This window comes from Mirounga leonina, unplaced genomic scaffold, assembly GCF_011800145.1.
Source record: "Mirounga leonina isolate KUSES-001 unplaced genomic scaffold, KU_Mleo_1.0 Mir_115, whole genome shotgun sequence".
Classification (NCBI taxonomy): Eukaryota; Metazoa; Chordata; class Mammalia; order Carnivora; family Phocidae; genus Mirounga; species Mirounga leonina.
The window spans coordinates 77,776,434-77,798,381 of record NW_023270268.1 but is presented as its reverse complement, the minus strand read 5'-3'; the positions used below and the strand labels follow the sequence as shown (position 1 = coordinate 77,798,381).

The following is a 21,948-nucleotide window of genomic DNA, read 5'->3' as shown; positions in this document are numbered from 1 at the left end:
ATGGATGGATGGATGGATGGATGGATGGATGGATGGATGGATGGATGGATGGATGGGTGGGTGGGTGGGTAGGTTGATGGGTATGTGGATGGATGGGGGGCTGGAGGGATGGGTGGGTGCATGGATAGATGGATGGATGGAAGGGCACCTTCTCAGTGCTGGCCCTGGGGGGTGTAGAGATGAGCAAGTTAAAATCCTATTCTAAAGGAACTAAGTTTGAGCATACTATGGGCAATGTCAAACCTGTCCATCTGTCCATCTGTGCATCTGTGCACCTGTCCATCCATTCAACAAGTGTTTGCCATATGTCTGCCAGATTCCAGACAGGAATGAATGTTGGAAGGAAGTGATTATTTCCTGCTTAGGGGCAAAAGGTGGAAAGCAAGGCCTGCTTCATGGAGGAGGTGCTGGACCTTGAAGATAAGTTCAAACTGGTGATGATGGCAGGGAACAGCAATCCAGACTGAGGAAATGCTGTGACAAAGGCAAGAGTGAGCGAAAGCAACGGAGATTAGGTTCCAAAAGTCAGGTGGTCCCATTCAACAACACCCTAAATGGATATATATGGAGACAAAGATCAGTGGTTGCCGGGTGTTGGGGTTGGAGGTAGGGAAGAACAGGCAGATGACAGGATTTTAAGGGCAGCAAAATACTCTGTATGAGATACAGTGGTAGATACATGTCACCATGCATTTGTCCAGACCCATAGAATGTACCACACCAAGAGTGAACCCTAACATAAAGTACGGACTTTGGGTGATAATGAGGTGTCAGTTTAGGTTCCTCAACTGCAACACATACACCACTCTGGTGGGGAGTGTGGATAATGGGGGAGACTATGCGTGTGTATGGGGAAGGAGGGATATGAGAAATCTCTGTACCTCCCTCTCAATTTTGCTGTGAACCTAAAACCATTCTTAAAAAAATAAAGTCCTTAAAATTAAAAAAAAAAATGTTTTAGGGATATACAGTGGGCTTACATCTCCAGGATTCTCTCACTGCCTCCACTGCCCCAGCTTCTTCCTCCAGCCTCCCCGCTGAAGATGGCCTCCCTCCATCTCTCCTGGCACTGAGCACCACACTGCACCTGCTCTCCTCATCCGGCTTCCCAGCTCCCGTGCCTTCGCGGCTGCCTCCACCATGTCTTCCTCCTGGGTATCAGTGCCTGCTGCAGGCTTGACTATACTTACTATGCCATGTCTTTACACTACTGTTTTCTGTAATTTATAAAACACATACTGCCCACGAGTTTGTATTTTTAATTCCTGTAAGAAGTTTTGGGATCCAATTTGTGTGAAAGTCAGACTGCAACATAATGTAGTATTGTATGATAAAAGCCTCCAAGAATAAAAACAGACAGTATATCCTGCTTATCAGAAACTCAAACACTGGTTTCATTCCTGAGTGTCACAGATTTCTTTATGAATGACTGTTCTTTGTTTTGCCGCGATTTGTCCCAGTCCTCTGGAAATATGTCCTAAGGATAAAGTTTCCTAATTTTCAAGGCTTCTTTTTCCAAATATTTATTGAGAACCTACTGTGTTTCAGGCTACACTCTAAGTTAGCACCCTGGCTCACTTAATTTTCACAAGGTAAAATTGTGATACTTTGTGAGCATTGAGTACTGTGAGGTTTCACTGACCAGTGAACCCACTTTACAGAAAAGGAGTCCCTGACTATTGCTCACTCATCCATTCAACGACAGGGACAGGATCAGGGCCTTGCCATGATCCTTTCTTGACCTTCTCCAGGCTCCCAGCTCTGCCCAGCATTGCCACTCTCCATTTAGGGGTCTCAGTCTCCTCCCCCAAAAACAAGGTTGTACTGTGGGGATATTTAAGCCCTGCTTCATCAGAGCTCCTTCAAATCAAAGAAGCAGAAAAGGGCAATGAAGGTGGGTCCCACTTGGCCCCATGTCATCCACAGCTGCTCCAGTTTCTTTGTTCAACGTTAGAGGTTCCAACAGGCTGGTCTGTCAAGAATCCTTCCCTCGCTATTAAAAGATGTAAGCTTTAAAGCCACTCCAGGCGAGGGAGATGCGACAACCAAAGGTAATGTGTTACCGTGGACTGCATCCTGGAGAAGAGGATAGGATGTTAATGGGAAAACTGCCGAAATCCGGAGTTTGGAGTTTAGTTAATAGCAATGTACCCATGTCAGTTTCTTAGTTTGAACAAATGGCCCATGGTGATGCAAGACACCAAAAATAAGAAAAACTGGATGACGGGTGGATGGAAATTCTCTGTACAATCTTTACAACTTTTCTGTAAACTTAAGACTATTCCAAATTCGGGCGCCTGGGTGGCTCAGTCGTTAAGCGTCTGCCTTCAGCTCAGGTCATGATCCCAGGGTCCTGGGATCGAGTCCCACATCAGGCTCCCTGCTCAGCGGGGAGCCTGCTTCTCCCTCTCCCACTCTGCCTGCTTGTGTTCCCTCTCTCACTGTCTCTCTCTGTCAAATAAATAAATAAAATCTTAAAAAAAAAAAAAAAAACTATTCCAAAATTAACAGTTTATTTAAAAAGATGATGGGGGTGGGGGGCCTAGCTGGCTCAGTCAGAAGAGTGTGCTACTCTTGATCTCAAGGTCATGAGTTCAAGCCCCATGTTGAGTGTAGAGATAACTTAATAATAAAATCTTAAAAAAAAAGTGACCCCCCCCCCCCACAAAAAAATCCACTCATCTCTAATACCTTCTCCAAATCACAATTTTCTGACTGTAAGGATAACACATAGAAACAGTGGCTAATATTTAACGGGTACTTAGCATGTGTCAGGTTCTGTTCTAAGGGTTTGATATGTATTAACTCATTTAATCCCACAACAAGGAGACAGATAATTTTGTTATTCCCATTTTATAGATGAGGCCACAGAGGCCTAGACAGATGAAGGAATAAGTCGGGGTATTAACGGTAGAGATAGGACACAGTCTAGCTCGAGGGCCCATGCTCTCAAGCACTATGCAGATCAAAGCTTTCCAAATGCTTCTGAATTTTTCAAGAAGGCTATAATAACTGGGGAAATCCAAAGGACTAATCACAAAGACCAAAAGGTGAGTTTCATGTTTAATACAAAGAGGAGGCTAAAGAACTCTCAAGGTAAATTCCTACCTTTTGAAAATCTTTTCAGGAGTGGAACCCAACCTCATGGCCATTATCAATGGCCTCTCTACATGTGAACAACTTCTCTGGACTTCTGCTGTGTCCTGTGATCTCAGCCACATCGTTCTAGATGATCCGTACCACCAGCCCACGGGTCTGCCACTTACCGGGCTGCCTAAGGACATTTTTTCGCTGAAGTGTCCGTCCAGGTGGATGGTGAAATGAAACATGCAAGCTGCCTTCTCTTCTTTTTTACAAAAGATTTTATTTGGTTATTTGAGAGAGAGAGAGAAAGTGCGTGCACAAACGAGGCAGGGGGCAGAGCAAGAGGGAGTAGCAGACTCCCCACTGAGCAGGAAGCCCAACTCAGAGGCTCGATTCCAGGACCCGGAGATCATGACCTAAGCCGAATTCAGATACTTAAGTGACTGAGCCCCCCAGGCGCCCTTCAAGCTGCCTTTACAAGGTGGGCAAAACAAGCTTCAACTCCCCAGGTAACCAGCTTTCCTAGATTCCCTGGAATCCATGCTGAAAACCCAGGAGTGCATTGCCCCATTCTCTCTCTAAAATAAAGCAAGAAAATCTTTTTTAAAAAGAAGAGGAAGAAAAGAAATACAACCCAGTTCTCCCCATTCCTTGCCTGTGCTCCTTTCCATACAGAAATGGATAACAGGTGCATACTGAAAGAACACAGCCTGGGGTCAGATCTCTATGACACCGTGGACCGGATTCGTAGATTGTCCTCCACTTTATCTAGTGTGTTCCAACTGCTGGTTGTGACTGCCGATGAGAAAACTGGTGGCATCATTTTAAATGAAACAGATGACTTTTCAGGAAGAATATAAAAAGGTAGCTGGCCTTAGATGAAAATAATGAAACAAAAGGGTAAGAAGGAAAAATGAAGACAGGTGATTCATCAGAATAAGGGAAGCTGGAGGGGAAGGGAAGGTGGAGAAAGGGCATGTGATGGGGTACATGGACATGAGACCTGCTGGAATGAAGTTAGCCATGAAGGAGCCCTGACTCACTCCTGGGAGAGACTGGGATTCACAGACAGAGGCTCTGCCCCAGACAAGGTGTCAGAACACCTTACAGAAGTGATGGCTTCTGCAAATGGGCAGTCACTCAATTGGAACAAGGCCTAAAGCAGAGTTCTGCACCAAAAACCCTGCAGTCTCTTACCTCTCCAGATTTAGGCTATAATGGATATTGTCTAAGCTGTGTCCACGGGTTAAGGGCGTCTCAACCAAACCAGTCATGTCCAAATTTCACCGTTGCCCTGTTCCTAGTAACTCGTAACAATCCCCCAGGCCCCCGCTACTTACACAACTGTCCCTCCTTCACGAGCCCAGCCCTCCTGCTCTGATTTCACACCCTCAACCCTGGCCACACATCTCTACATCTGAAATCCACCACTGTGTCAGCGTGCTTTTCCTACGCAGCAGAACTTCCAGCCCTGTGTCAGAGTTGAAGGTGCATGCCTGAGTACCCCTCCCAGGCTCAGACGCTACAGACAGGCCCCATGGCTCACAGTAGCTCTTCCCAAAGCACACTGTAACACTAAGCCTAAGAAATGTCCTAGGGGGATTTAAAAAAAAAAAAAAAAAAAAAGGAGGAAGAGGGTGGTGATTCAGGGACTCTCTGATCAAGCAACTTTGAGAAACAAACATCACGGTGTGCATTAGGTTGCTAAAGGCTCAGAGAGTCCCATGGCAAAGGTACCCATTTAATTTTGTTTAACTTGGACTTTACCAAACTTACTTGGCTAGAGGACCTTTTTCTCATAGAACAGTACTAAGACTTCGGGAAACAGTACCTCACAGAATCACATTATTCTAAGGCACTTCAGCATCTTGTCCAATATTTATTCTACTACACCTCTCCTACTAGACTGTGTGTCTTCTTGAAAAGCAAGGACCTTTTCCAAATCATTGACACACAGCAAAGAGCTTTTTAAGCTGTAGGTCAATAAATATGTGCTAAATGAATGCACTAAACCCAATCATCTCATTTTTAAGATGAGAAAATAAAGCCAAATATGTCAACTTAACTTCTTCTAGATCTTCCTAAGTATCTACAAGAATGCCTTGCACGAAGAAGGTGCTCAGTAATTCCTGAAGAATGGAACAGAACAGAATAGATGGAACAGAAGCTCCTCAGCTCTGCCCTAAGCCAGAAGTCCCCATAACACAATGGACTCCTACTTCTTTTTCCTTTCTCCTTTGACCAAGTTGGTGCCAACCAGAAGAAAATGAGGCTGGCAAATCAGAAGAGGAAAGCCATGGGAAAACTCAAGGCCCTTTGGGGTGGGAGGTAGGGAAATGGTGTTTGCAGACTGATGGGGATAAACAAGACCTGTCTGTTATCTAATTTAGACTTAATAAGATAGTTTGCTGAATGTTAATTAAATACTCAGTGGTTGTTACCAACTGTGGTGATTAACTTAATTTTGAATTAAATAAGCAATAAATGCTTAACTGAAGTTGTATTAAATTTTACCCAGCAAGTAAGGAATATGAGGCTCTTAATTGACTTTAAACAAGATAGTTATGGCAAGTTAGTTGAATTTTTATTACCTGAAGATAACTGCCTTATTAAATCTAAATTGACCATTTTATTTGAGAGAGAAATATGTCATCTGTTATTTCCATTTACCAAAAACATGTCCAAAAAGGTTCACACTTGTTCCAAACTGCCTGGATTGGGGTTATTTTGTTTTCTAGCCCTGCTTTAAAGATTGTCTATTTATCTGAGAGAGAGAGAGAGAGTAGGAGAGCCAGGGGCAGCAGAGGGAAAGAATCCCAAACGGACTCCAGGCTGAGCATGGAGCCTGACACAGGGCTCGATCTCAGGACCCTAAGATCATGACCTGAGCCGAAATCAAGAGCCAGATGCTTAACCGACTGAGCCACCCAGGCGCCTTTAATAATAAGTTTATTCATTTAAGAATGAATGTAAATGTAAGAGGCAGAGAAGTCTAGGAAGGAGTTTACATATATAAGATTGAAGTGATCATATTTCCTAAACCAAAAACCAGGTCTCTGCTTTCTCAACATAGCTACAGTTTGGGGCTGTTGTGTAGGTGTCACAATTCTGAAATTTCCAGGATGTTTCCATGGCTTAAAAGGCGACTGATCTAAAACGTATGAAATCACAGTAAAAATAAATGGTTGGCTCCAATGGTGCTGGGTAATTAGCCTCACTCTTCCAGAGGCCCCAGCTACAGCACATGTTAAATGAGGAGGTTGGATTGCAGATTACGGACTTTATTCACTATGTTTTTCTTTGTAGTATGTGTAGTCCTGGAATAGTGCCTGGCGTAGGGCAGGTGCTCAATAAACACTGACCGAATGAATGAATAAAGAGCAGGCAACACAAAACGCTAAACATTGGACGCCTGGGTGGCTCAGCTGGTTAAGTGTCTGCCTTTGGCTCAGGTCATGATCCCAGGGTCCGGGAATCGAGCTCCAAGTTGGGCTCCCTGCTCAGCGGGGAGTCTGCTTCTCCCTCTCCCTCTGTCTGCCGCTCTGCCTACTTGTGTTCTCTCTCTCTAATACATAAATAAAATCTTGAAAAATAAATAAATTAATTAATTAATTAAATAATAAAAGCAACGCTAAACACTTCTAGCCCCTTCATACCAAGCTTCTCCAGCCCACTTAAATACTGCTATTTGACAATTCACATAAGGGAAAAACACACTCTAAACCACTACATGGGAAATTTTTTCAGTAATTAAAGGAATGCAAATTAAAACAATAACGAAATACCATTTCTTACATATGAACTTAGCAAAGACAGATGCAAGTTATAAAATTAAATCCTGGTGAGGATAGAAACAAGAAGAGTCCCACACCGCTAAGGACTCTGCTAGAGGCTGTGTGGCAACTGGGATGAAAAGTATGAGAGATACTTAGTATTTTGTGCCAATCATCTTCCTTCGAAAGTTGAAAGGAAGCCAATAAACATTTGTTAAAGGTCTCCCTGCTATGGGTCATGTGCTACAGGGAAATGATCTTGGTCATCTTACCATCTGGTGGGCTGACAGAAAGTGGACAGAGATAACACTTTTCAGCAGGTACCATTTGGCAGGCTTTGCTGCTTTACTACATTGACCACAGAATTCCTTGCACAACCACATTACATGGAAGGCACTGTTATCTGCTTTTACAGAGGAGACTAAGTAACCAGTACAAGGTTATCATGACTAACAAGTGGCAGAGCCATGATGTGAACCCAAAGCTGCCTCTCCAACCATCCAGGCATTTGCTACTACATCCCAGAGGAAATAAGAAATATATTCATAAAAACACATAATGCAAAGGACAAAATGGCAACCGCTGTCAGGGATAAGTGGAAGTGACAAAGAAAGAATTGTCTTTAGGAAATAATTTAGAAGGAAGTGAGAGCTATTTGTCCACTGATGTTTACACTGCACTTTTTAATATATCGAATTGCATTTAATGTTTTTAAAACTGAAAACTATCCTACTGTCCACAGAGGTAACATTTAAAGCAGGATTTATTAATTTCAACAACTCTTTCGTTATGTGAAAGATAAATATAGGGGCGCCTGGGTGGCTCAGTCGGTTCGCCGTCTGCCTTCGGCTCAGGTCATGATCTCAGGGTCCTGCGATCAAGCCCCGCATCAGGCTCCCTGCTCAGCGGGGAGCCTGCTTCTCCCTCTCCCTCTGCCTACCTCTCTGCCTACTTGTGTGGGCTCTCTCTGTCAAATAAATACATAAAATCTTAAAAAAAAAAAAAAAAAAAAAGGATAAATATAAAGCCCAGGTTAAAAAAAAAAAAAAAGTAAGACTTCTTTATAATAATATTAAGTGGAAATATTGTACACATATAAAAAAAGTGGACACACAATTTGGGGGGGTTAAGATTAGGGTTATGGTCTCGTAAGAGGGAAGAGACAGGTTTCAGGTGAAAGAGTTTTGGTAGGAGGTATTTCGGTATTTTTTTTTTTAAGGAGTTGAGTAAATGTATTCTAAATGAGTTCTTTTTGTCTTTTGATAACAGACTGATTGATGTTTACATGAGTTCAATTTGGTTTTTTCATTACTAAACATTCTTAAAACTCAAGTTCTCATTTATTATTTTGTTTACATAATTCACTCGTTCATATGTTCATTCAACAAACACTTATTAAATTCTTGCCACACATCAGGATCCACGATGGTTATGAATATAAACAGAAGTTAGAGCTTATCTCAGGGATCTGCACAGGCTAGAACAGGAAGAATCTGAAATGGTGCTGACAGAAAACTCCAGCTGAAGTCCTGGTTCAACAGCCAACTAGCCTGGGCCCCTGGAAAGTCATTTAATCTTTCTCTGTTCACATTCCTAATCAGTAAAACTTAGTAAATAACTACTCACAGCACTGTTATGAGGATTTGCCTGTACTTCATAGGAAAACACATGATTCACTGTAAAGCACTATAAAAATGGCGACTGGTAGAAAGTTATAACCATATTTCATCTTGATCAGGATCATGCAGGCCAGTCTAGGCCCTAAAGATCTCCTTGGTGGGTATCAACCTACCAGCATCAAAATGGTCAATACTCTGCGTGAACTATAGCCCACCATTCGTAGTGCCTCATCATCTATTTTCAACTTTCTCTGCCATTGATCCAATTTAGCTAAGAGGATCCTGAGAAGCCAAATGGACAGAGGTCCCCCAGGTAAGATGGTTACAAGCATCTATTCGGAGTAAGGAAGGGGGAGGTAGGGAAAAGGGAAGGGGGGGGTAGGGAAAAGAGGGAGAAGGTTTAAGAAAAAAGAAGTCAGGTTTGGCCAACCTCAAAAACATTCTACATCAAATCTTCAATCAATACCTGAGTTTTCACTAACATTCCAATCAACCACTGCTTGAATATCTCCAGTGATTAGAGATTCGGTAACTCTAGAAAGAACCAATTCCATTCAGAATTAAGAGATTTCATGGAATGCTTAAAAGATAAAAAGGGATAGAGATCTTCTGCTCGACAAACAGCTATCTCAACAGCCATGCACTCTGTCACCTTTCTACAGACCCTGAGCAAGGATGGAACCAGGGCTGTGGACTTTGCACATTTCACCTGCTCAGGGTCTGGGTTTCTTCTTGTTTAAGCGAGAAGATTGGGTGACATCATTCAACCTGTGAAACCTCCCCCATGTCCATGGCCTTGATCCAAACTCAGCTTCCCTTTGGCTTTTGCCTGGGCTATTACAGTACATGTTGCCATCTCTGGTACCCTCCCTCGTCATCCAGCACACCATAACCAAAGATGTTCCTAAAACACAGAGTCCCTGACTTGATTCTCCTTTCATAGTGCAGCCTCAACTCCTTAGCAATCGAGACCTTTCTCCAGCTCAGCCTCACCCCGTCTTTTCACCCTCATTGCCCTGGCCTCTGTACTATGCAGTCCATTTCCAGTGACTCCAATTTTCCAAGGCACTGTGTACTCTCTCACCTCTGTGTTTCTGCCATGTGATTTCCCTTACTTAACCACCCTCTGCTCTTCCTGCCCACCAAATTCCCACTCATCCTTCAAAGCCCAATTAAATGACAGTCTCTTCATTGGTGAAGTTTCCCCCAGGTCCCTAGAGTTAATCACCATCCAATCAGAGCCACCAGATAGTTCTTGCATGCATTTTCCATCCCCAAAACTCAGACCAGAATTACACTCATTCATTCACAGGTACGTCCGGCACATGGTGTGGAATGAATGAGTACAGGGGCATCAGATCAATGGACAAATGTACCTTTAGGGTCCTGCCCCACTGTCATTACTGGAACCCTAGGATTCCCCAAGTGAAGCTGCGAGGCCGTGGCCAGGAAGAGAGGTTTCCAGGTTGGAAATGACCAGACATCTGGAAAGCTGACCTACCTTTCACCTCATTCTAAGAAAAGGTGCTGCTTACCCTCCAGTTCCCTTTCGTTTGCCTTTCCCACAAGTCAGTGCACCCACACCCCGCCCTGTTGGTGGCAACTGCCTGCTGCACTTCTTGCAAATGATTCGTTTTCATACCAAACAAGACAAAAGTTCCAGGTGCCAACTAAGTTTTGTTTTTCTTCCTGGGAACTGAACAAGAGCCATCTTCAGTGGAAACTCATTAAGAAGAATAAAGGCAGGTTACTCTGGTGACTTCTTGGCACAGAATTTAGTACCACACTGGGCTTCCACAGTGATCCTTGAGATCATTATCAAGATGAGCCAATGAATGGAAAAAGAAACGACTCAAAAACCTAGCTTGAGTAGACACACAGACAGAGAATCAATCTTATTTCTTTAGATTTAGTAGCCAGAGCAATTTTAGCTGCCCCATTGCGTCCTGGACTGAGCCTTCCTGTCCTTCAACGTCTAACCTGAGAACCAGCCCTTCCAACGAACTCCCATACCCATTCCAGTGCACAGGCACACCCCGTCTGTCCCCTACTGCACCCCTCTTGTGGTGGCACCTTCTTACATTCTGACAGGCATGAACATGTTTTCATCAACCCTGACCAACCCTATGTGCCTACAATCTTGACAACCTCTTCCAACATCCTCAAACTTTACCTGACAAAAGTAGTTCACTGAACCAACGTTTCTTGAGCATGTAGCATCTCCTCTACCAAAAATAGTGGGTGTTTGTTGAGTCATTATGACAGGCCTAGCCTTATGCTCGCTTTTTGCACGACCTCCCTAGAAACTCACCTACAAGTGGGACAACCATACCATCTATCCTCCAAATCAGAACGCCTTTGGGAGTGAAAGGGGTCGCTATCAGGCCTGCACTGGGACATGGACATAAACCAGGGCTGTGCTGAGCACACCAGAGAGTGGGGTCCCTCTACCTGTTGGCCAAATAGGGTTGCTACAGCCACCTTTACAGACAAGAAAACTGAGGCTCACATTAAAGTCAGGAAGCCCTTAACATCCACCAAGTGGTCTTCTAAAGATGCCAAAAAACTCACACTACATACGCCCACAGCCATCTTCTAAAGGGGTCGGGCCCTCTACTTCCCAAAGCCCTTGGACATGGCAGCTGATCTGCTGGTTAATGGCCTGAGTGACAAAGAAATGCTAACAATGGCTACGGCAGGAAAAGTGCCCATACTGGGGGTGGAACAAGGCCAAAATACACTCCTTGAAGGTCAGTGAAATCACCCCACCCTGTCCTGATCCTCTCGCTGACCTGCGCCTCGAAAGGTTCCCACACAAGCTTCGGAGGGAGGACTGGAGCCACCCCTCCATACCAGCTTTCCATTTTAACCACAGGGGGCTTTGAAGTGAGGCCATGACACAAGCAATTACTGCAACAGAAGCCAGCCCAGCAGGGCTGAGAGGCACAGACACCAGACGAACAAATCCCAGGAGAGAGTGGGACGGCTGCAAGAGAAGAGGGGCCATTGCACAGCCTGGAAGCGCTGTAGCTGTCTTCGGCACTCAGCCCCCTCTGCAGGGCGCGCTGTTCTCCACACTGAGGCCCTCGTCGATAAGAAGTCTGAAAATGTGGAAGTCAGTAGAGCAAGTCCCGCCTGCGACCACCCCAGGGAGCACGCTCCAGTAAGTGGTACAGCTACGATTCAAACCTGGAGCGGTGTCTGGGTCTACACCCCACCATCTCCACCAGTAGTAGGCAAGGGATCATCACCGTGTGCCAGACCCCATGCTCGGGCCCAGAAACTGCCCCACTGCACGCTACATTATAGTTTATAAAGCACTGTTAAGGAAATTCCTCTGGTCCTCACAAATGCGTTGTGATAGATCTCTATTTGAAGGTAACTGAAGCTCAGGCATGTTCCAGAACTTGCTTAAGACCACGGCACTAGTGGGTGGCTCAAACAGAGGTCTTAGCTTTTCATATACCAAAAATGTTTAGTGATGGTACTGCCAAAAAGATAGCCCAGACCCTCAGGGTTGGGGGTCTCCAACCTGATTCTCAGTTGCCTTCCAAAATCACAGACACAGGCAGCAAATACGAATTAGCACAGAGTGAAATACTACTAATGGTTTCTTGCCTGTGTATAGGGCCTGCTAAGAACGTGCCCATCAATGTCAATTTCTCATGCTTACCTGCAAAAGTTAAGGAGCAGGACTAGAGCTTTGGAGATGGGAGCCTGACTCTCATTCTGCCAGTTAAAGCGGAGCACCCCATGGGAAGGTTCTTCACCCCTGAGCTCTTGCCCACACTCTGCAGATAGGACTAATCCTGCTAACCCATCTCTTGGACTGCAATTGGGAGCTCAGTAATAAAAACGATTGTAAAATGCATCTCCGCCACATAAAAAGTGCTACAAAGGCAATGCAATACTAATGGGTTCTGTGAGATGGGTTGTGATGGGTAGGTTTAACAGGGAAGGAAGAAAACAAAAGGATCTACCCTGTAGTGGACCTAATACTGGCAGCCTCAAAACCTTTACGCAAGCAAAAGTAAGTAAAATTGAAAGGGGACGGGTAGGGGTGGGGCTGGGGCCTTCAAGAAGCGGTGAAGTTGTCATGCAGTCAGAACCTTGGTTCTTGCAAAAAAAAAAGGGGGGAAGGGCATAAATGGCAGTAAAAAGAAATCAATCCCCAACCACACACACACTCAAACTGAACCATCTTTTTTTTTTTTTTTAAAGATTTTATTTATTTATTTGAGACAGACAGAATGAGAGAGAGCACATGAGAGGGGGGAGGGTCAGAGGCAGAAGCAGGCTCCCTGCCGAGCAGGGAGCCCGATGTGGGACTCGATCCCGGGACTCCAGGATCATGACCTGAGCCGAAGGCAGTCGCTTAACCAACTGAGCCACCCAGGCGCCCCTCAAACTGAACCATCTTGATCACTTTGTCTCAAAGTGCAAAGTACAAGGTTCAAGCCCAGTAACCGTGATCTCCAAGTTATATTCCCTCCCAAATTCTCCAAAGCAAAGCCATGGGGGGGTGGGGCAGGGGAAGTAGGGCAGAGAAGGAAGGTGTCAGGCCTGGCTCAGCAGAAACAGAAGCAAAAACACCTTTGAAATACAATAAAAATCAAAAAAAAAAAAACACCTTTGAAAGAGATCTAGCTTGGGAGTAGGGCTGTGGCCCAACTCCAGCTCAGCTGACAAGGATGTGACAGAGCAGTGTGTCCCTTTCCCAGGGCCTCAGTTTCCTCACCTGTACAAAGAAGAATCCGGTTGCCCTAGCACCAAGGCCCAGCCCACATTTCTAAGGCAGGAACTGGCTGCTCGATGAAACTTCTTCGACTTCCTATACGCTTTGGTCACATAAGAGTTTTTTTCCAGCCAAGGCTGATAAGCTGGCAAATATTTAGAAGGACAAGAGTAGGAACTTAGCTGCCTGATATGCTTCTAACAGCAAACAGCTCCAGACATCCGTTTTTCCCCTCTCTTCTCTGCCAGACTGGTGCAGGCCCACTATCACCCACCGGAACTGATCAGCAGCCTCCTAAAGGGGCTCCCTGCCTCTGCGCTTGATCTGCTACCACTCTGCTCTCTGAAACACGGATCCACCAAAACCCTTCTTTGCTCAAAAAGTAACAAAAGCCCTCCCGCCCTCCACAACTGACATCATCCTTACTCTTCCTGGCAGCCCTTTCCCGCCTAACCCTCCCGAGCCAGCCCCATCTTTCACCCCTCGAGCTCCACACACACACTTCCATTCACCATACACTTTAAGGCTTCAGGATGATACAAAGATATCAAGGCCCTCTATCTGGAAAACTCTTCCATCCCTGTCCACCATATGCACTCCTACTCATTCTTCAAAACCCAACGTCTTCTTCTCCATGAGCATTCTCCTGTTCTTCCAGGTGGTGGGTCACTCCTTTCTTAGTGCCCCCATCAGCCCTGTGTGCATCGCTCTCGTAGGGCCTTTACCATGCTCTATTTTAGTCTCTCTCCTATACTGGAATAAAGAGCCACAGAGCCCAAGCTCGGTTGTCTTTGTCAGCGAGCATTCAGCATTTCTGTCCAGCACATGTTACTCTCGCAGTACCCCTGAGCTGCACTGAACGCAAGAGACTGAGGTGTATGTGAGCACACATATACGTGAGGGACAAGGGGGCAAGGAGCCTGGGAATGGCTTCATGGCACAAGGTGGGTTTGGGCCTTGAGTTTAAAGGGACATAGGTTTACAACAGGCAGAGACTGGCCAGCCTGGAACTCCAGGCAGGGAGAACAGTACAGACAAAGGCACGGATCGAAAAAAACATAAGGTTCAAGGGCAACAGGACCACCTGGCTGTGGAAGGAAAAGCGAAAGAACAGCTGCAAATGCACTCAGCCTTCGGATGGCGTGAAGAGACTCCTCTCTACACTGCCGGGCCCTAGTCTTCACCCTGACAACAAGACTGCCCAATGCCAATGCCACCTGGGCAGGCTACAGCCTAGCTGGTCCTCCATCCAGTCCTGGGACTCCACGGGCCCAAGCTTCTGGGTTAGTCAAAGTCCCTCTCCCCCATCATTGCTATTGTGTGGTTGCAGTGAAATACATCAATCCCTTTCTTCATCAAACCAATGCTTCCAAAGCACCTACCATGTGACAGGCACTCTTCTGGGCCTGGGGATATGGCCATTCACAAAGCAGGCATTTTTTCAATCCTCGGGAAGCTTATTTTAAAGTTCAGCAGGGACAAAGATTAGCAAACATATAAAGTCAAGTGGTGACTGGTGCCTATATTGTGTCAGTGAGTGCTGTTCATTCATTGAACAAATAGTACTGAACATCTTCAGAGCACCAGAGACCAGAGGAATTCAAAGATGAGATAGGCAAGGTCCTGTTTACTTTGCTGACTGCCAGTCCTAGCGTCTGTCTGCTCACCTGAAAATGCCTTTATCTCTGAGTCAGTGAAATGCAAATGATCCACCTGAGGCAGGTAGGCCACAGGAAGAACTGGAGTTGATCCCTCAGAGTCCTGAGCTGGAAAGCCATCTTGCAGGAAGGAGTGTGCGTGACCGGAAGAAGAGCAGGCAGGATCCAACAGGAGCCCTTCAGCTCAAGTCTAGAGGACATCCAGCATTGTGGAAGGAGCCACAGGTCAAGGGCAAGGACGGGGATCAAGACCCTCCCTCACTTCCCTTCTTGAGTGATTTTATTGCCCCAACTGCCTCTCTATAGGGATACATCAAAGCCTTATCACTACAGAGGAGGGAACGATGTGGGGGGAGGGGCTGATGGTTTGCTGGAGAGGCTCTGTTCTGTCTGGCTAGGTTTGGGAGAGAAGACACGCAATGGGTAGAGGGAATGGTAGTATCTTGAGAGAGAAGGGGCTGGGCAGCAGCATGTGGAAGTAAGAAGCCTGTTCGAGCACTTAAACCTTCGACTGTGATCCCACCGGGCCCGGTGCATGTGAACTGAATTAAATTCCAAGGAAGAGCACTGGAAAACACCACTGATTTGCATTTCCATTCTGTGGACACAGAGAACAGTGATGAAGCTATAGATCAGGCAAAGGCTGAAAACTTAGCCATGTCACCAGCAGGTGTGTGACCTTACTTAACAAAAAACTCATTTTCTCATCTGCAAAATAAGACCAAAAATCATAAAACCTCCTTTAATCCATCAGTATGAGAATTACATAAGCACCTGGGAAGCACTCAGAAAACTGTCAAAATTATTACTATATTATTATTACTGTTATTAAGAAAGAATGATAAAAAGATAAACATTTTCTAGCTTCCATTCTGTGGTTCACCTGCTGCCAGGCATGAATCCCATTAAGCCTCCTGACACCCGCCCACCCTATTCACAGACAGTGAGGAGAGGTGAAGTCCTCATGAGTATGTCAGTGTTCTGTCTCATTTCTGTGACCCACAAAGGAATGTACCAGCCATTTGCACCACACATCCAGGAACTGTGGACCAGACTCCCATACCACGCTTCTGCTTCGAACCTTCTCCCTTGCCTCACCTCTAGCTCATACACACCTCCGAGCCCACACATTTCCACCCAGATAGCAGCTTCCCACCTGGAACACAGCTTTACCTCCTCCTTCCTCACCAGGGTTTCTTCCAGCAAGGCGCAGCCTTCCAACGCCACACTCCAGGAAAAGTCCCACCAATGCACACACTGCACTAGGACTCCTAATTACTGACCAGGGTCAAAGTCTCAGGTTCATTCAAACAGTTACTAAACGTGTTACTGTGCTTCCTGCATTACCATCCAAATACCTAATCCCAGGGACACTTCCAGAACCCCCCACTTCCAGAACCCCCGCCCTGGTGCACTCTCAAGTCGATCTCTAGAGATGCATGTAATGACCCTTTAGCCTACAAGATAAATTTAAATCTACTTAGCAAATTAAAATTTTAAATCTCCATTTCCCACAGCCCCCTTCACGCTGCTCATTCCAAACACAGCCTCATGCATAAACCTTCCCTATGGCTGCATGTGCCTAACACATCCGAAATCCGTATCTTACCTGTCCTTCTTCCACATGGGCAAGTCCTACTCAGCCCTAAAGATTCTCTTCAGACACCACTCCCTCTGTGGTTGCTTCCCTGAAGTCGACCCTCCTCAATGCAGAGCAGTCAAAACATACCCTTATAACAGCACACACACACACACACACACTTGTGCTCTCGAGGAGGACAGGGGCTGTGTTCCCTCATCTTTGTACTCCTGGGGCCAGCCAGTTGCAGAACTTGTGCACCTCACGCACTGCTCTTCTCCTTTCTGTGTACAAATTAGCTGCGTGTTCCATCCCCTGCTTTTACCGGGTCACCAGGCATCATCTGTCTTGACCAAAAACCCATCATTATCCCAGCATCTTAAGCCATAGTTCTGAAATCAAATCCAACCAGACTCTTCCCTGTTCCCAATTAACCGGTGCCAAGTTCACAGTGAAGTAAAGTCACATATTAACACCAAGATCAAAGTTCTGGGCTGTAGTTTTGAGCACATCTCTAATTAGCCCTGTGACCTTGGGCAAAGGTTCACATGCTGATGACAGTGTTACCAGGTCCAGTTCTCGGGGGGATTGTTTGATATCCAAATGGAATATCTGATGGGAAACTGTTTAATCAAGTGCAGAGCCCTGCACATTCATAAAGGGTATAATGAACAAATTTTATCAAATCTAACCATCAACTTTAAGATGTACCATTATCAACTTAGAATGAAAAACTGCTCAGCCATGACACATCTGTGATTATAAGAGAACCCAATTTCAGTCATATTAAAATGTGAAGTATGTTTTAGAATTAATGAAATAAAATTTATTTGTCTCAGTAAATTTAGAAACCTGCTACAAATTTTTCATATTTGCCAATGGCCCATAATAGGTACTTGGTAATATATGCCAAGTAAATGAATGAACACCCACTGAGAATACTCTTAGGCCAAATTATTGCCTCTCTCACTGGAATTGGGCAGCAGGAGGCCTCCCAATGCCAGTTCCTCCCCCTCTCAATCATGTCCCAGCCTGATCAAAACCCTCAAAAGAGGACTTCAAGTCATACCCCAACTCCCTTCATAATGAAGCCTCCTCTCCACCAACCACTGTCTGGAACTGTCTACCTTCCCAGAACAGTGACTTCTCCACCAGAACATGTCACCACAAAAAGAGTCCTACCTCAGTCCCAGCCGTAGTAACCAGCTCAGCACCTCAGCTTCTCCTCCCTCCAACCATCCCCAAAGCCAACTCTAGGCCCACCCACTGCTTACAAGGAGCAGAAGCCTGGGAGAGAATGGCTGACCCAAAGGGCCCAGGCCTGTACCCTCAACCAGACAGCTAACCCCAACTACTCATCTCCCATCTAGAGTCTACATTCTAGACTATAAAAGCCTGGATGTTGTGGATGGGGGGCTGCCTTGCAAAGATTAAATTCAAGATACACACTCTTCCTTTTAACTGACCCCTGGTGCTGGCAGGAACCTGGAAGGAAGGAAGGCTGGTTGTGGGGTGGAGAGAACCCTATTTCGAGTTCTGGGCCCCCCACCATCCACCATTACTCACTGTAGGCTCCAGGACTAGCACCCACCTCCTCTGGGCCTCTATGTTTGTTTTCCTACCTGTAAGAGTGAGGGAGAGTAAGGAATTGGGGGTGGGGGGCAGTTAGCTGCTTTCCCTCCTTCTATCTAGAGACTTTCTTAAAATGCACAAGCGCTGGGAAAGGTAAGCCATTAAGTCACTAACACCTTAGTGAAAATGAGTTTCATTAGGAGGCAAACAATTTAGAAAAGGGTAATGGAAACAAAGTTAACTTGAGTCTGGTACTAGGAAAGCAGCTCAGGGATGACCCTACACTTTTGCATTTTGTGTTGAGGGCAGGAAGGCAGTGAATCCCTGGGAGGGGAAGGGAAGCCAGAAAGCCCTTTCAGTTCCCGGAGCACTCCCTAGTCCCAAAGGCGTCGCTCTGTCGAGTACTCAGGCACAACTCCACTCTTTATCTCATCTCATGTAACCCCTCCAACCAACCCTATGCCCCCAACACAGTCACATTTACAGTTTCATCTCCACTCCACATTTTATTTAGTCTTCTCTGGTCTGCATTCCCCACCCCCACCCCCGCGCAAATGGCCTTCCTGTCGCTGGCTGGCTTCAGGAAACCCCCTATCCTTCAAAGCCTTGATCAAGCGCGGCCCCTCCAAAGGGAGAAATCAAACTCCTTTCCTTAAGCGCCTGAAAACTTTATCCATGGCTTTCCCACCCCCCTCACTCCCCGCACTCTGCACTCGGGTCAGCTTGGGCACCTCGGTTGACTGCGTGCTCCCTGAGGGCAGGGACGGGGCCCCACCAGCCTCTCTGACCCCGCACACTCAGCACAACGCGTGGCACAAAGTGGGTGCTGAAGAAATGCTTGGAGAAAAAGAACCAGGAGTTGGGAACCTTCTATGTCAGTTATGGCTCGGCCTCTACAGAGTGACTCCGGGGAGGCCCTCCTTCTCTCTGGGCCTCAACTGAGCCGACTGTAAAATGGGGGGACTCGAATTACCGGGTTCCTAGGCCCTTTCCACTGTGACAACTGGGATTCCGCGAAAGCTCCCGGCGGCTGGGTGTGGCCCCGCCCCCTGGACGCCCTGAAAAGCCCGGGCAGGGGGCGCTCAGGGAAGGGCGCCAACCCCGCCCAGCCCCAGGTCGGCGCTTCCCGAAACCTCGGGGTCCCCCTCCCCCATGCGTGCACCCCGTGATTGCGCCGCGGCCGGCACTTCCGCACCTCGGGCCCTGGGGCCCGGGCTGGGCGCGCGCTCCGCGCCCTGCGCCCCGCGCTCCTGCCTCCCCGGAGGCGCTCGCGCCAGGGGAGGGCCGGGGGTTCCCGAGGCGCCCGCGAGCGGAGGGTGGGGGGAAGGAAGGAGGATTTGCAACAATACCTCGGGGAGGAGGCAGCCGGGGCAGCGGCGGCGGCGGCAGCGGCGGCGGCGGCTGGAGGCGGAGGCAGAGGCGAAGGAGGAGGTGCCCGGGCACTCCCCCTCCCATTGTCCCCGGCCCCGGACAGGCCCGGCCCCGCGCCCCGTACCGCGCCCCGCGCCCCGCGCCCCGCGCCCCGGGCCGTGCAGCCAGCCCTTACCTTGCAGCGCCCGGCTCTCCCCTGCTCGCTATCGCTACTTATCCCGGGAAAGCTCGCGCGGGGCCTGGGAGCGGACCCACAGACAAAAAGTGAAACTTCGGCAGGGCTGGAGCGGCTGCTGGTTGGTGCCTTTCCCCCTCCTTCCTCCCCACCGTCCCCACCCCCTCCCCTCGGGCTCCCGTGCGGTGCCCTGAGAGCTGGAGGCTGACGTCAGGGGCCTGAATTCCTGACTTTGCCTGCACGCATTTGTCCATGTAAGGTATGGGAGAGCGTGTGCCCGCGGGGCCGCCGCGCAGCGCTTGCCTGGCGGGGGAGGGGGCGCCCGCTGGGGCTGCGGCTAGGCTAGAAGGTGGGCGCGCGGAGGGCATGTTACTTCCTGGGAGGAAGAGGAGGAGACGCGGGGATGCAGGGAGCTTGCAAAGGAGAAAGGGAAAGAGGGAGGTGTGGAGGCTTTGCCTGCGCTGGAGGAAGAGGAAGCAGACGTAGAAGGAGGAAGCGGCTGAGTGGAGGGGCTGCTGAAGAAATGGGGGGACGTGTCTACTATGGAAGCGCCAATTTAGGGCGCTGAGCCTCAGCTGAAGACACCCTGGCATGGAATTCCCTTCGGAGATCTCGCTCCTGAGCCTCTCCCTGGATTCCCAGCAACATTCATGAACCTACTGGATGGCAGAGCTGGCAAGGGCCAACTTCCCAACCCGCCCACTTCACACAGGAGAAAACCGAAGCCCTGGGAAGAGAAATGACTTGCCCAGGGTCATACACAACACAGATCCAAGCGCGGGACCCGGATGCTTAGGCTCCCAGCCGTGTTCCCGCCGCCAGGCAGGGCCCTGACCCCTTTCATGCCACTGAGCCGTGAAACAGGCTACGTGTCCCTGGACAACGCGGACCACCCTGTGAAGAGCTTGCCAACTTCTCTTGGTCCCCGAGTCAGTTCCTGGAAGGTTCTGATTGACAGCCCTGAGTAGCAGTGACAATCATTTGCTTCAGGGCAGCTTCCTCTGTCCTGTACTCAGAGGAATCCCTGCAGTTTAGCATTTACTTCCCAGCCTTGTCCCAGAAGCCCAGAAAGCTTGCTGTGAGCTTACAGCTTCAAAAAAAAAAAAGGAAAAAAAAAAAATCTGTGAACTGGGTGAACTGGTTTGAATAGAGGCAAGCCTGTTCTTGGAAGGTTTGAGTCGGATTTTTTTCCCTCTGACATTTGTAAATACGAGCAACCATGAAAACCGCCATTTACTTTGTCAAGAGGTTGTAATGTTCAGCAGCTAGTGCCTGGAAGGCACTCAGGGCTGTAGAGTTTGTTTCTTTGTATTTCTGGCCTCCTGGTACCTAAAATAATCATCCCTCACCTCAGCATATCATGAAAGTGCTTTTTCACGGGTTTATTAGGTCTTTGTGTTAGGTGGGACAAATTGTAGTCCCTCTTTAATATCTGAGGATAAAAAAGCAGGTAAAATGATTTGCCCAACACAAAATAAAGGACTGAGCTAACACATGAACTCACCTCCCCCTATCCAGGTCGCATGCCTAATGGTGGGGGCGGGTGTCCACCCAATAAGGAGGCCCTGACTCCCAGCAGGACATAATTCCCACTCATGAATGTTGAGAGTACTTATTCTTGAAACTTCCAGAACTTGGTTCTTCTTGGATTTGGAGGGATTTTTTTCAACCAAGAATTAAAGAAGTGAATGTAGAAACACAGGTTATTGCACTTAACCGTTTCTTGAGCACCTTCTTTGTGCAGTCTTTTAATTCAGACATTACTGGGTTCAGATTACTTAATCTCTCTTCCTCTCAATTTCCCAGCTACACCTGCAAAAATTGAAAATAGCAGAGATAAGGTAAAGAGTACCCATGCCATGCAATCATGAAATATATTTTTCTTTGCAACTAATAATGTAGTTTGAAATAGGAAATATGAGCTCTTAAAAGAGATTTTGTCCTGGGGCTTTCAAGAGTCAGATCCTATTACAACACAATTCACTTAGTCTATCTTCAACATTGCAGCAAACTCGTATTCTGAATGCTGTTGTTTAATACCAAAAAACCCTGGTATCACTCAAAGTAAGAATGGGTTCACCCAATCCCCATCCAAAATAACGGGACTTGACCAGCATTTCTTTTTTCTTTTCCCTAGTAACCCACTTATAAAGAATAATAGGGTTCTAATGAGGATTAATAAGATTTAATAAGGTCTAATTAGAGTCATTCATTTCCTCCATCATACACATTATAAGAGTGCTGTGTTGGATCCAGAAATGCTACTAATTATGTTGAAACTGTTGTATGGGTGTGTTGGGGAAGATCCCTATGTTTCTTCTGAAATATTGAGGAATTGCTCAGGTGGACATGGTGTTAGCACAAGCATTAAAGTTAATCAGG

General features: G+C 47.1%; 1 protein-coding gene across 2 annotated transcripts in view; it reads right to left on the bottom strand.

The window, feature by feature from the left end:
* LPP (LIM domain containing preferred translocation partner in lipoma) overlaps nt 1-19,728 on the bottom strand; it is a 667,656-nt gene extending 647,928 nt beyond the window's left edge. Inside the window, exon 1 of one of the 2 annotated variants that reach the window (XM_034999808.1) lies at nt 19,567-19,728. The gene's annotated coding sequence lies outside the window, so the exon portion shown is untranslated. Of the gene's footprint in view, nt 1-19,369; nt 19,425-19,566 lie in introns of those variants that run through there. The other variant, XM_034999809.1, reaches the window with a different exon arrangement.
* Between the last annotated feature and the right edge of the window lie 2,220 nt (nt 19,729-21,948).